The sequence below is a fragment of the Pieris napi genome, chromosome 23 (assembly GCF_905475465.1).
Source record: "Pieris napi chromosome 23, ilPieNapi1.2, whole genome shotgun sequence".
Classification (NCBI taxonomy): Eukaryota; Metazoa; Arthropoda; class Insecta; order Lepidoptera; family Pieridae; genus Pieris; species Pieris napi.
Window position 1 is genome coordinate 6877335 of NC_062256.1, and position 15149 is coordinate 6892483.

Here is a 15149-nt window from a genome sequence, read left to right on the forward strand (position 1 = left end):
ATACGACAGAAACTCGGCTATTCGTCAAGTTATTTCAACTGTTATATTAACCGCTGCTCCAGATTCAAGTTGTACACTGCAAAATCTGATTTAGTAATGTGTCATGTTTTATTTTGCATCATTTTAGGTTTAAAGACTACATTTCTCAAAAAGACAAAAAATGTCACTTACATGAGAATAATACGAGATTAACATAACATTGTAGTCGTTCTTAAAATAATCACAATAAAAGATCGCTGTACATGCAATAAACTTAAAAATAAAAGTAACCAAAGAAATATGGATTACCATTATAAGAAATGAATTTAAAAGTAATTTTGTCTAACATATTCACTTAGCTTCGATTTGAATGAAGTGATAGAAGTAATATTTTTTATATCTGTGGGTAGTTAATTATACAGCGGTGCGCCTTCGTAGGTAAACTTTTTTTTGCCGTAGTTCGTACGTACTTTAGGTAAGGGAGCGTTCAAGTATTACGTAACACAATTTTTGGAGATTATTGACCCCCCCTCCCCCATGTAACTCGTCGTAACGTTTTTCAGTACCCAAGTATAGTAAAACGTTTCGTGACCACCTACTGACTCTTTAGTTACTATTGTGGTGTAAGTCGACAAAAATATTAACAATAACGCGTAATTTAATCTCCGCCCCGCATCGTAACGTTTTACAAAAGAACCCCCCCTCCCATAATACGTAATACTTGAACGCTCCGTAATGCAAGATAACTCTTCTATCATTTTAGTGCGTACAATAAATAATTTTACTATCTACAGCAATCAAATAAAATCCAACTAAAATGAATCTATTTTTCTTCCTTGCATTATTAATTAAAATGGCAAAGTTTTAGTTATCGAACGGTAGCTTTTAATATACCTAGCAATCAGACATGGCATGTTATATTAATAACAAAACCTTATCCTCATTTATTTAAGCCTAGAACTGTATTTTCTAGATAAAACAATGTACATTGTATATACAATATATTACAATACAATTTATATAATAACTTATATAATTACAATCATATAATAAGTATTATAATTGCAGGAACAAATGTTTTCTTTACTACTGATGCCTCTTCTCGTAATTAAGTAATATGTGTTATTAGAAACCTTTATTTATTATAACAGAGGTACGTACAGGTGGTACATACAAGTCCATACCAAAGTACGTTTACACGCCTCAGATTTCTGAATCTGTTTCATGATCATTTTTAAATCTAACAGTCAAGTAGGTAATCAGCCTCCAGTGCCTGACACACGCCGTCGACTTTTTGGGTCGAAGACATGTCGGTTTCCTCTCGATGTTTTCCTTCACCGTCGAGGAAATGTTAAATATGCACATAGAAAGAAAGTCCATTGGTGCACAGCCGGGGGGATCGAACCTACGACCTCAGGTATGAGAGTCGCAAGCTGAAGCCACTAGGCCAACACTGCTCACAAATACCAACTACTAACTTACCATTATAATATGAAATACGTAAGATACTGTTTATTTTTGCTAGTTACTTCATATCATAAAATTAAACTCCCCTACAGTAATAATTATTACTGCTTTCTAAAGTACAAAATTTTGTTTACGTTTAAACTGCATGGATAGCTGTGTGGTATAAAATGTTATCCTAACAAAAGGAAGAAAATAAATATTAGATAAATCGTGTTTTGTTATGTACCACATTTCATTTATAACAATGAATACGTTTTGATACCTTTAATTGATTATATTTTTGTATAAACTCAATAGAAGTCGATTAAATTGATAGTATAATACTATTGAAAAGCTTTCGTTGATATTATAAAAGCTTTTATCCCTTATGAGTTTTATATTGTCGATATATAGCTAGCCTAGTGGTTAAGCGTGTTAGTATTTTTAACAAATAAAATTCCGAGGAGAAGGTTTAAGGTAAGTTTAAATTTTTTTTATGAGACACGAGCAGATGGGTCACTTAGAAACAAGTTCATACTACCGCCCACAGGCTGTCGATTGTTTTTTTATGTAACTTGGGGCAAACGGGCTCAGCTGATGTTAATGTGATAACCGCCGCTGCGTGATGTCCCCACGAGAATGTAAGTGCGTGCTCCTATTTCACCATTCCTCCTGCTGATAGAGGACACATCTTTTATTTTAGTTTATTCTTTTATTACTAATGAACTATTAATTACTTAAGAAGTCATGTGGAACAAGGTGTAATGATTGCAGCTTCTTACAAACGTTGTGTAAAATAAAAAACTTGGCGATTAAAAAGAGTGGCGGAGAGATTGCCAGTCCTTCTCTTCCGTTCTACGCCCTTGATTTGAGAACTGGCAGTAAATGTAAAATAGAAGCATTTGAAATGTATTTCTTTTTTGGCAGTGTTATGAACACTTATGAACCTATATGAATAAATGATTTTGACTACAACTTTTTTTAAAAATTACTTTTACATTCCCAGAAGGCTCGCAAGTGCGTTGCCAGCTTAATAAGAATTGGTACGCTCTTTTCTTGAAGAACGCTAAGTCAAATTAGTCCGAAAATACTTCAGTGGGCAGCTGGTTCCACATAGTGGTGGTGCAAATACTGCCTTAAATGCTCTCTAAACTAACTTTACCTTAGTTACACAGTGTGATTCGTTATAAATCCGTTACAAATATTAAATTATGCTGATAAGGTCGTTATTTCAAAAGTAAAAAGTTAGATAAAGTTTAAAGGAAGCCACTCAAAGCACTCAATTTTCATGTTGTTTTCCTGTAAACTCCCTAATTGTGTTATTTTCTTGAAAAACAGTGTTTTGAAATGAAATATGTTATTTTCATCCTTTATTTCTCAAAACACCATCAATTAACAAAATGTTCTCGACGAAAATAAGGTATTTCCTAGCTTACGTCTACATTAAGATAACAATTGTTTATAATAAAGCTTTAATTTGCGAATGATATTTACAAATGACTTGACAAATTAATATTACCTGTTTTGTGTTATTATTAATGTTATTTTTATTGTTAATAAAGTTTTAATTTGCTTGTATACTCTTCTTTAAGTGATCTTAATTTCTGAACGTACTACAAGCCTCATTTAGTTAATGAAGCCACACTTTACACAGCGTAAAGATAAAAGTCTATTTGATATTTGGTTTGTCTCTCAATCAACATCAGTGAAAATAGAGATGAATTCCATTTCATCATAAAAGAGTATATTTTTAACATTTCTCAATACAGATTTGACAAATGGAGAAAATTAAAACAAATTTGTTAGTAACCATTTCTCAAAACAATAGTGAATATTTCCACTACCAAATAGTTCTTATTTTCTTCATAAGCCAAAGAGTTAGCTCACACTGCGGCGACATGAATAAAAAAGTATTAAACATCGATCGATTCGAAAGACGTATTTGAAGTACTCTGCGTTGAGAGCGCCGTGCACCGCTCAGTGCTCAATAGCGCGAAATAAAGTCGACCTCGTGAAATTCCAAGCCATCCGTACCACAACGAATTTTGAATAAACTCTCTGAATATCTACAATGCATCTTTGTTACATAAATTTCATCATGATCATCAGATACAGCCCTTTGTTGGTCTAATTCGGCCTTATTGCGTCCAACTTCGATACCCTATTATTATTTCCTTGACAACTCCATCCTACCAACGGTCTACGAGGTTTTCTCTTTCTAGTAAGGTTGTGAGTTCAATTCATTTGATAAATTTAGTAAAGACACACTGAGCCTAGAAGACTGCTACAAAGTAATAAAAAATAATATGCGACGAACGTGGAATTCTTAAAATGTTATAGTTTTCTAACGCTACAAGTATCTCGTCTAGAAGGTGTATAAACTAGGTCTAAATAAGAGTTTATTTAATCCGTTTTTTAATACTTAATTTGTTTAAGGATTATGCGTCACCATAAACTATACCTACTACTCAAGCGTGGAAAAAATTTACTCTGTTTGTATAAAAATATAGTAAGTATGTAGGTAGCTTCTTTTGTCTTCTATAAGGCAAGTAGGTTATCAGCCCTGTGCCTGAGACACGCCGTTGACTTTTTGTGTTTTCCTCTGTTTCCTCACTTTCCTTCGCCGAAGAGAATATTTTTTTTAAAGACAATTTACACCAATTGACTGAGTCCTATGCTAAGCTGGTGAAGCTTGTGTTATGGGTACTAGGCAACGGATATACATACATATTATAGATAGATAGACATATAAATACATATTTAAACACCCAAGACCTAAACACAACACCAAATGCTCATCACATCGATGTTCGTCTCAGCCGGGGATCGAACCCGGGACCCATGGATTTGCAGTCAGGGGTCCTAACCACTAGACCAATGAGTCGTCAAAATAAAAGTAATAGCAAATGCAGACATACGTTAACCAACGACCTCAGGGATGACACACGAAGCCACTAGGCCAACACTGCCCACTGCACAAAATCTGATATCTTATATATGTTCATTAATTTTTTTCACACTATGTGAAACCTCGCCGACGTGAATTCTATATTCGAACTTGCCTTTTCCATTTCATGCCATATAATTTTTTTTTTTATGGCTTGGCACGATTTGTGCATTAGCCAGCGTCAAGTATGGGATTTTTTATAATTCGTGCTTGTCTTTAGAAATTCGACCGTGTCCTCCATGTACGGTTTAGGCACTCGCCCGGTACCGCACAACCCTCCCAAAGGCCGAGAACAAATTTAAATTAAATTAAAACTTTCCCTCGAACCGGGAATCAAACCCGGTACCCCTCACCTAGCTGCCACTTAATAAGACCGCTAGGCTATGAGCTAGGCTACCATTTAAATTTAAACGTATAAAAATACTATTCTATTTTTAAATTATTATTTATGCTTCAATGAATTATGTGTGCATGCATAAATGATATTAAGACTGTTAAGCTTTGCATTGACTTTCCACGTGAAAATTATATTGCGTTTTGTCATGAAACGAGTTCATAGCTTCATGAGGTTATTAGGTTATTCCAACTAGTGTTGTTTGACCGTTTACAAGAAATTGTCAGTAAAGTTCAGTGAACTGTTTTGTTAAATTTGAGATAAACGTTAATGCTTAGTATTTATTGCTAAAGTAAGTATTCGCCTTAGGAATTAATGAAGCTAAATTCAAGAGAATTCTCAGTTTTATTAAAGGGTTTCGGTTAAAGTTACAATGCGTCTCATTTTAAGATATGTATGCTAAAATAATATTAGATTTTTTGTAGCGCAATAGCGCCTGATACACTCTGGTACATCTTTAAGCAGAAACTTTTGCATGAACAATACTTAAAAACGAGTTACTGACGTATACTAATGTTAGGTTTAAAGACGTTATTTCTCAAAAAGACAAAAAATGTCACGTACATGAGAATAATACTCTAGATTAACATAACATTGTAGTCGTTCTTAAAATAATCACAATAAAAGATAGCCGTACATGCAATAAACTTAAAAATAAAAGTAACCAAAGAAATCAGAATTAAAAGTAATAAGAAATGAATTTAAAAGTTATTTTGTCTAACATATTCACTTAGCTTTTAATGAATTGATAGAAGTAATATTTTTTATATCTGTGGGTAGTTAAGCAGCTGTGCGCCTTCGTAGGTTAATGTTAAAAATACTTTCTCTCTCTTCAGGTAAAGGAAACATCTGGAACGGATCTGTTTCCACCGGTTTCTGTCCAACGCCTCTCTTATAACACTGTATAGTTTTGAGGACGATGAGTCTTTCACTTGATCGGTCCATCTGGTTGGTGAAGGGCCACGTGATCTTTTGCCTCCTGTGTCCAACCACGATCAGTTTCTCCTAGTTCTCATCGCCTTTGCTTTACGAAGATAGAGTGACTGAAATGTTTTCTTATTTCTACAACATAAGATTTTAAGCAAGCATGCAAGCATTACATGTGGTTTACGATCGCTTGCAGCCTATGTAATAATGATTGTTTATTCTCACTAAATTTTTCTCTACTTTTTATGACCTTCTGTCGATCCGAAGTGGTAGAGGCCTGTTGAACTGTAACACAGGTACTCTTACCTTTAGCAGGCATCAGTCTCACACAAAGTAGCATTTTCCCTAAATAGAAGTAAGACAATTATTTATTTATAATAGTATATAACTGTCCCTTGTTTATGTACTAAGTTTTTGTGAGAAAATGAATAAAGATTATTATTATTGTTTTAAGAGAGGGTATATCGCACACTAATTTACGTAAAGTTATTTTTTTTGGATTGTTCTTAGACCGGTGTTCTAGAACATGCTACAACTAAGATCGCAAATATACAATTAATATTATGTGAAACTTTTCTGATTCTATTATTTATGCTTTTTTTTAAACTTAAGTTATGTTACCTAACATTAGTTAAGTAGTTAATAATTAGTAGCGTAAACAAAATGTACAATCATCGCACTTCGCAAAGGCCATCCTTTAGTTTTTAACATAACATTAACATTCTCGATTCCGATAATGTCCAATAACATAAGTGTCACTTAGATTTACGAACTCTTCAATAAGTCAAGTTAGTTTTTTATTAATCCAGCGTCGCAACCCCACTACCCCTATTATTATCTTTATTATAAGCTCATGTTTCAAACAATTAAAGCCAGTTGACACCCAGCTTCAAACAAAGTGTTTTATTTAACATATATTTGTACATATACAAACAACAACTGCCACCGAACTCGACTCATAACATATGGTTTTATTAATACCAACTATACCTCCGATAGTTCAAACCCACTTAAATAGAACTAGGAACTTTATAGTCAATTTTTATTATCATTTATAATTAGAAATATCTTTGTATATTATCCATCCGCGATGGAAGGCTGGTGATCTGTTACGACAGGACTTCTATAGTCCCGGTCTAGTTATTATAGCCACCAGTCAATGACTAACGTGGTGAAAACCTGCAGCATTAAGCAGTAAACCTGTAAAATGCAATATTGTGATGAGGCAAAAAAAGTTTATTATTATTAATTTTAGTTATGATTAATAAACGTGTCCAATATGACTTTCATTTTATGTGTAATAATATTACAGGAATATTACAAGACCCTTTTAGAGAAAGTAATAAAACACAAGTTTCAGTTGGAGCATGTATCGTAAGTGTGTCGTGACCTAACGTTCATCAAGATACGATCGTTCGCGTAGATAAGAAAACACTGTCTCTTTACTTTCCTAAAGTCTCTAGTTTTTAGTTTCTTCCTTTTATATTCTAAGCAAAAAATCTTGAATATGTTTTTGCATACACTATAACATACTCTATGACTATGGCTAAAAGAGTCATGGGACGAACGAATTTTTTTATTTCTTTTTTAGACTAGGTGATCAAATTCTGTGAATGATCAAATATTTTTGCATAATCCTATTTCCATACATTTCGATATTTGTATGTATAAATATTAAATTCTTCACTTGTTTTATACTTTGTCAAATCGTGAGTTTATACACAATCTATAAGGAATATATTTCTGTGTATAAATAATAGTATTGCATGAACAGTGTTAGTCTAGTGGCTTCAGCGGGCGACTCTCATCCCTGAGGCCGAAGGTTCGATCCCCAGCTGTGCCCCAATGGACTGTTTTTCTATGTGCGCATATAACATTTGCTCAAACATCGTGAGGAAACCGTCTTGCCTTAGACCCAAAAACGGCGTGTGTCACACAGTCGGCTGATCACCTACTTGCCTATTAGATTGACAAATGATCATGAAACAGATACAGTAATCTGACGCCTAGGCCTAAAAAGGTTGAAGCGCCACTGATTTGTTTTTATTTTTTATTGAATGAACAAAACAATAAGCCAATATAAACCCGCTACACACGTAATCCTATACTTAACTGATAAAGTTACATTCACAATAATGTTATATTGACTTTAATTACGACCTCCAATGTAAGCTTACCCTATTATTCCCTCGAATTCAATATGAATGCACGGTTGCCCTAGTGGCATCAGTGTACCATCACTGAGATCGTAAATTCAAACCCACCAATGGACTTTCTGTCTATGTGCGCATTTAACACTCGCTTGTATGATGAAGGAAACAGTATGGTACAGGTGTATTAATTTACATAACGAAATACATATGACCTTTTTTATCGTCCGTTGAGTGAGTTGAGTGAGCTGACAAAAGTAATATTATTTGTTAGTGCCTATAGTAGTTAGTAAATTTCTTGTATTTTTATTATGTAATTTCATATGTTTGTTTTTTTGTGTTTCGTCTGTACAGTATATACCTTATTGTTCGCTCGTGTCAATTTAGGGTCCCCTGTTAAGGCAGGTGTTTTTATAAATAAATAAATAAAAATAAATAAATAAATTATGAGGAAACTGGCATGCCTTAGACCCGAAAAATAAACCCCCGTATATCAGGCACAGTAGGCTTTAAGAAAAAAGCAATAAATCCGAACTATTCAGAAATCTGAGGCGGAACCTTTTAAGGTTTTAACGCTGTGGTTTATTTGTAGTTACTGTTTTGGACATTTTTGTATAGAATGGGGCAACCGGGCAGGAGGCTCACCTGATGTTAAATGATACCCGCCCATGGACACTCTCAATGTCAGAGGGCGCGTGCGTTGCCGGTCTTTAAGAATTGGTACGCTCTTTTCTTAAAGGACCCTTAGCTGTATCGGTTCGGAAAAACTTCAGTGGGCAGCTGGTTCTACTCAACAACAACACACACATTCAAAGTAACACTAAAACGATTCCACGATTAAAGCTTTGCTGTATTCTTTATGTTCGTGATTTTAATGTACATTTTTTTAATGTTTCTTGATAGCCAATTTCCATCTGGGTTTAGAAAAAACTGCTTTTAGTTAGATTTCCTATATATATCTTACGTCTACTTCTTATTATGACATATTTTGTGTTAAAACTGTGTGTGTAAATTAAATGTTAATTATTTCTACACAATTCATACGTGTTATGCTGTACAGAGAATTTCTCTTGTTTAACACAAAATGTGTTCTATACTATTTATTTGTTGCTCTGTTGTACACAGTACCCCTACTTGAAACGTTGCTCATCGGCCAAACATAACGTGAAGTAGAGGCAACAAAACAGTAATTGCGAGACGAAAGCATGTCCGCGTGCAACTGTTGCGTTTTATGTCCGAACCTCTGCTAATGAATGTAGCTAGACTATGTAACTTTTAATAGCTGTGGGCAAGATTTTTGTTTCGTCAAAAGCTACACTAATTAGCTTCTACAAAAGGTAAGATTTTTCCACCACTATGTGGAACCAGCTGCCCATACCAATGCCCGTACCAATTCTTAAAAGGCTGGCAATGCACTCGCGAGCCTTATATGTATTTATATGTGTTAGGTCTATCTATGTATAATATGTTTATGCGTTGCCTAGTACCCATAACACAAGCTTCACCAGCTTAGCATGGGACTAGGTCAATTGTCTTAAAAAAAACAAAGATATAGAAGGTTCAGAAATTATGTATGAATCCCGTATATCAGAATTCAATAGATTTTGAGAATTTAAACAATATGTGTTTTAATATGAAAAAATATACCGAAGGTTTAATGTGAAATTGTTTTAGTGATTTCCTAATAATTATAAAACAATAATTACAAATAAACAGTGCGTTACAACCTTTTTAGGTCTAAGCTTCAGATTTCTGCATGTTTCGTGATCATTGGATTTTTTAATAGACCTTCTGTCATATACGGTGTCGATTTTTTGGGTCCGGCTTGCCTTAGACCCAAAAAGTCGACGGCGTGTGTCAGGCACAGGCTGATCACCTATTGACATGAAACAGATACAGATATATACAGACCTAAAATTTGCTTTTTTTTTTTTAGATGAACGAAAGACAAACAAGAAAATCACAAAAAATGTATTTTCACTTTGTTTAGTTACACACGTGTTATACGTAAATATTTCAAAATTAAATTTGAATAAAGTGTCCAAGACAATAAGACTTAGACTAGATACATCGGTGGCTAGTAAATTACTATAATAGAATTAACATCTATTATTCAAACCAAACAGAAAAAAGGCTTTATTTACTTAGATGGCCGTACTTAATCCCATTATGTAACCTCGGCCTTACATTCTGAATCTAACGAGCTAATTTAGTGGCCCCTTGAGGACAATTTTCCTTATATACGTATGGACAGAATCAGGGAGCTATACAGTGCCGTACATTATTAATTAAGTGCCTACTAACATTGAGAGTAGCAAAAGCGTTATTACCGCACACGTAATTATCTTGATAATCCTTGCTTGATATGTTCTGATATATGATAACAATGTGTTATACCTAATATATATAATATAACTCCATTGTATAATTGTCGTGAATGAAAACGCGACGAAGACAAGCACAAAACTTTAAGAAACGTCGTCCTTTGACCCGCCAAGAATATAAGACTTATTCTGATATATCGATGTTTTATATTCTATACATAGAATAACCAGGATGTGCGTCTGCGGCCAGGTCTCCTTTTGCCTGCCGCTTTGCCGTGAACGAGCAGAGAGAAGAAATTTTATGCATACTGTTAAATTAAATTAATTGTATGGCAATTAAGGTTTACAATAAATTATCAAAGGAATTAAAGGATCTTCCGACTAGAGTCTTTAAAAAGCGACTTGGTGTATAATTATTATTATTATTATTAATGATTATTTGCGTGAGACACTGTGGTTGATAAAAATTTAATAGTAATAGTATGATGGCATGTACGATACAAATAATATAAGAATTGGCTTTGACTAATAATGTAAAATTCCTTAAGACAAATTTGCGCGCCATTGTGTGGCAGAATATGCGAACTTACGATTGTACTACCTTACACATTTTTCTACCATATTCTTGCAATAAATAAATCATTATTATTATTATAAAATATGGAAAGTCGCATTTCTCGGGAACGTTTTGTGTCATCATCGATACGACTTGTTGCAGCTTATAATAATGAGCAAAATTCAAGGCAAGAGACGGGCTGGTAGAAGGAAGAAGTCGTGGTTGCGGAACGTCTGTTGTTTGATCTAGTTCTTTGCAAATGAGGCACTGTCTATCTATGTCCGGGGAATCCCCGCGTTTTACACAGACATTGCGTAATCGATTTGCTCCCCAAAACATGAGTATTCTGTTTTTAAAACAAAAATCGTATCAATGTTAACTTAAATTATCAAGAGTTATTTGTTTTATTTTAATTATAATTCTTAATTTTAATATCGAGCATTAATCTTATTCAAAGTTTGTGACTATTTTTGTTTTTTAATAAAAATTAAAAACTTTAACCAAACTTGATATATTTACATTATTTAATATTATTATTTAATTCACTAAGCTTTGGTATCAGTATCGACGATATTTCTATAAGAGTATCAGCATTAGTATCGTATCGGCAAAAAGGGCATATCGATGCATCCCTAATTTGAATGTTACGTCGTCATAGAGGTTACTTTACGAACATTGTACGTACGTAACAAGTCTGATAAAATATTACTATTAATTTTAAGGCATTGAAAAGTATATTAAGTACACCTAAGTATATAGAGACTAAAGTATATACTATATATAGACAAAGTCAAAGTCCTACGGGACTTATAATTCTCAAAGTCTCGACTCTGAATCTTAACTCAAAGGTTTGAAGAGTACCATTTCTACAAAGGACGACTATGAACTTGCGATCCACGTGGCAATGTGAGAGTCCATTGGAGACACTGTCACTTAAAAAAAAATATTGGTTGTTTGTAAAGTAGGTTTACGATTGAGATGTTTACGTGATAACGTCTTATTGGTGATATAAGTTTTTGGGAAGTAAGGAATTAATGAAGATAACAATTTTTTCAAATTTTAAATTACATCTATCGTTTTATTCACACTTTTGATGATAAGTTTCGGGTGTAAAATGACAAGTTTACTTATTCGACTATGATATACATTTTTCTTCATACATTCACGGAATGACTGGCAGCGCTCGAGATGAGACGGGAGATCGGTCCGTCTCTCTCTCGTTATACCTGCGATCGCGCTCGTGAGGTTTTGGTGTGACACAAGTTTCTGAACATGTCACCCGACTAAAACGATTTTAAAGACGTTATCACGTCAAAAAAATATGTTTATTATGGAAATAAGATACAGGTATCACTTATTCCACGTCATTAAATTTGAATCTGTAGGCATCCCTACTCATCGGCAAAGAAGACAGAGGGTGTAGGCCGAGAGAAAAAGCCGGCGAAAACTCTCGGTACTCTTTAAAAATAGCAAATCATCAAACAACACTTATTTAAAAAAAATATCGCAAATTAATTAGAAGTAGCCTGTCTAGCACTAGTCCCAGGCCCTTTTATAAACCTAACATCAGGTGATTCTACAGTCCATTCCTTCAAAAGGTACATTTTTATTATTATTTTCATCACAATCTCATTCTTAATAAAGAGTCACATTATTGACTTCTTAACTATTAGGCTGTGTTAAGTGGTTTCACGAGACTGACAGTCAACCTCCAGTAATAGGCAACAAAAGAAGTTTAAGCTATAATTGTAAAATAAAAAAATGATAATTACTGCCAAGTTAGAGCTTAATTTTACCTATCTGATAGTGGAAAAGTCGTTTCAAAGTTTCAGGTCAACCGCAAATGTATTATGGTACCTATGTCGTCAATCTTCGTCTGCGCAGACACGATTAGATAGTCACTAACACAACCATTCTGAAATATCAACCGTATCCACCTAACTTAAGGTTTAAATTCAATTTAACTGCAGTCTTTTACACCACGTCGTAACCTTATTGTATTTTATTCTTTACTTAATCAAGAAAAGATTTTTTCGAAACTTTTATATTAATATAAATTAAGACAAATTATGCCTGTTTTTGTTGCAAGTTGTGAAGAATTATACGTATATACTTTATTAATTAAATCTCTTCATTTACTTCCGGAAAAACAGTATTATAACATTCTATGTATGAAGGAAAAATAGGAGTTTTATGATTACTTCTAGTAATTAATATACCATTATAAATAGTTTACCATATAAGTTAAAGACTTTTTTATAATATATGTACATACAATGATCAAAATTGTATGTGTAAATATTATTAAAAGTTAAATAACAAAACATTGTTTACAAACCCGATAGTTCAGCCGTTATCATCCCTTAATAAACTTTATCCACCTGCAATGTTTATCACACTTAATTGAATTGAAATATGTGTTCGTGAAAAGCACGACAATCGAAATGAAACAGCGACGTAGCGTCCACACGCGAGGGCGGGACGGCCAGCACTGACAGGTCCACAGGGCACAGACCTCCCCCCGAACCCTCTTCATCCCCAGAGCTTCCTTCGCCCCTGCGATAAGGTTGCAGCTTGCCTCCTTAAAACTGCTGACTATTCCCCGGCTAAGCACCAACTTATTAACATAAAGTAAATGAAGATGCACTGAGTAGCAGACACTAAGACCACTCATTGCGGAGTGGAAAAGAAATTGCAAATGCATGCAATTTGCCAGCTTCGGAGAAATCTCTTCAACATTATTATATTTTAATTTGAAGAAAATATTGTAATGTAGAGAGAATTGAATCAGGCGAACTCTTCCCGCCCACCGACCTTGCACACGATACGTAGCCCGCCCGCCCTATTAGGCTCTTTTGAAATACTATCTTCCGAATTTAATTATTAATATCGGTAACAATTTGCGTACTATTTTCAATTAAATCTTTATTTATGTTTGTAAATGTAGCTTTTATTTTTATTAAACATCCTTCCTTTCATATTATTGTTAGAAAAGAGTAAATAACATTTTTATTAGTCAAATTTTTTTTTAGCTCGCTTAAGCTAAACGAACCTTAAAGGGGTGTTCTAGGTATCGTAACCAGGTTCCCAAACACAGAATACACTATACAACAAACAAAGAAGTTTCTGAGAAGTAATTCGCAATAAAATCTCTTGTTTTTGTGAAAACTGTATCGGCCAAGAAAGAGAATTAAAAATTTGATATCATAGTCAACAAAGTACACGCTCTCGTCGGGAATCGAACCCTATACCACGTCACGATGGCTTTAGAGAACACGAACAGTGAGGGCAATAAAGACCAGACAAAATTTATTTTGTTCACGATTTATTTTCCTGCTTCCATAACAAATACTTCATTTTCAATAAACAAAGCTTACAACGACTTTGTGGTACTTACTTATGGAACAACACACTACGTCCAACCTTGAATAAATACTATATATGTATATATGTATATATATATAAGCCTGTCTGTTACTAATTGTTGACACAGCGACAATGAACGCGACCGCCGTGGCACGCAACATCAAACGTCACTGGCACGCAAACACGCAGACATCGAAACTGGGACGTAATCGCACAAACTATTCTATCAGTTTTATTGTCTAGATGTCATCAACAAAAAATCTTTTTTTTTTTTTATTGGACAATTCACACCAATTGACGTAGTCCCATGCTAAGCTGGTGAAGATTGTGTAAGCACAACACCAAATGCTCATCACATCGATGTTTGTCTCAGCCGGGGATCGAACCTGGGACCCATGGATTCGCAGTCAGGGGTAGTAACCACTAGACCAATGAGCCGTCTTTATAGAAAGTTTTTTTAATTAGAAGTAAAGGCAGAAGTTTTCCTGATGTTGTCTCCGCCACATGATAATGTGCATGCCTGTATGTATTTTAAGACATTTTTTAAATGCTTTATATATCTCTGGCGTACATGCATATATCTAATATATAAAATTCTCGTGTCACAATGTTCGTTTCCATACTCCTCCGAAACGGCTCGACCGATTCTTATGAAATTATTTAATCTTATTCAGTAAGTCTGAGAACCGTATAGAACCGGTAGTGACTAGGGGTGTTCACCCAAAATTCTGTTTTTATTTTTTTATGATACAAAAATACATACAACCCCTAATTTTCACTCCTCTAATATCAACCCCTATTTTTTATCATAAAAGATAGATATTTTTATTGAACTAAATAATGTTTCCTAGAAATAATATATATATATATGTATACGGAGTACTGTAAACGCGTTAAAATAAATCTGTCGTATAAGCAAAGGCATCTTCTGGCACTTATCCACATCTAAGGTCCCCGAACCGTGACGCAGATTCTTGAAGGACACGGTAGGACGTATTTAATAAAGTCAGAATTAAAATCTGGGGGCACGAAAAAGAAGAGATAAACTTTGTCTAAACTC

The 15149-nt window shown here is 34.1% G+C and overlaps 1 protein-coding gene across 1 annotated transcript in view; it reads right to left on the minus strand.

The window, feature by feature from the left end:
• LOC125061553 overlaps positions 1-13197 on the minus strand; it is a 138123-nt gene extending 124926 nt beyond the window's left edge. The window contains exon 1 of the mRNA XM_047667024.1: positions 13062-13197. The gene's annotated coding sequence lies outside the window, so the exon portion shown is untranslated. The remainder of the gene's footprint in view (positions 1-13061) is intronic.
• Positions 13198-15149: the final 1952 nt, after the last annotated feature.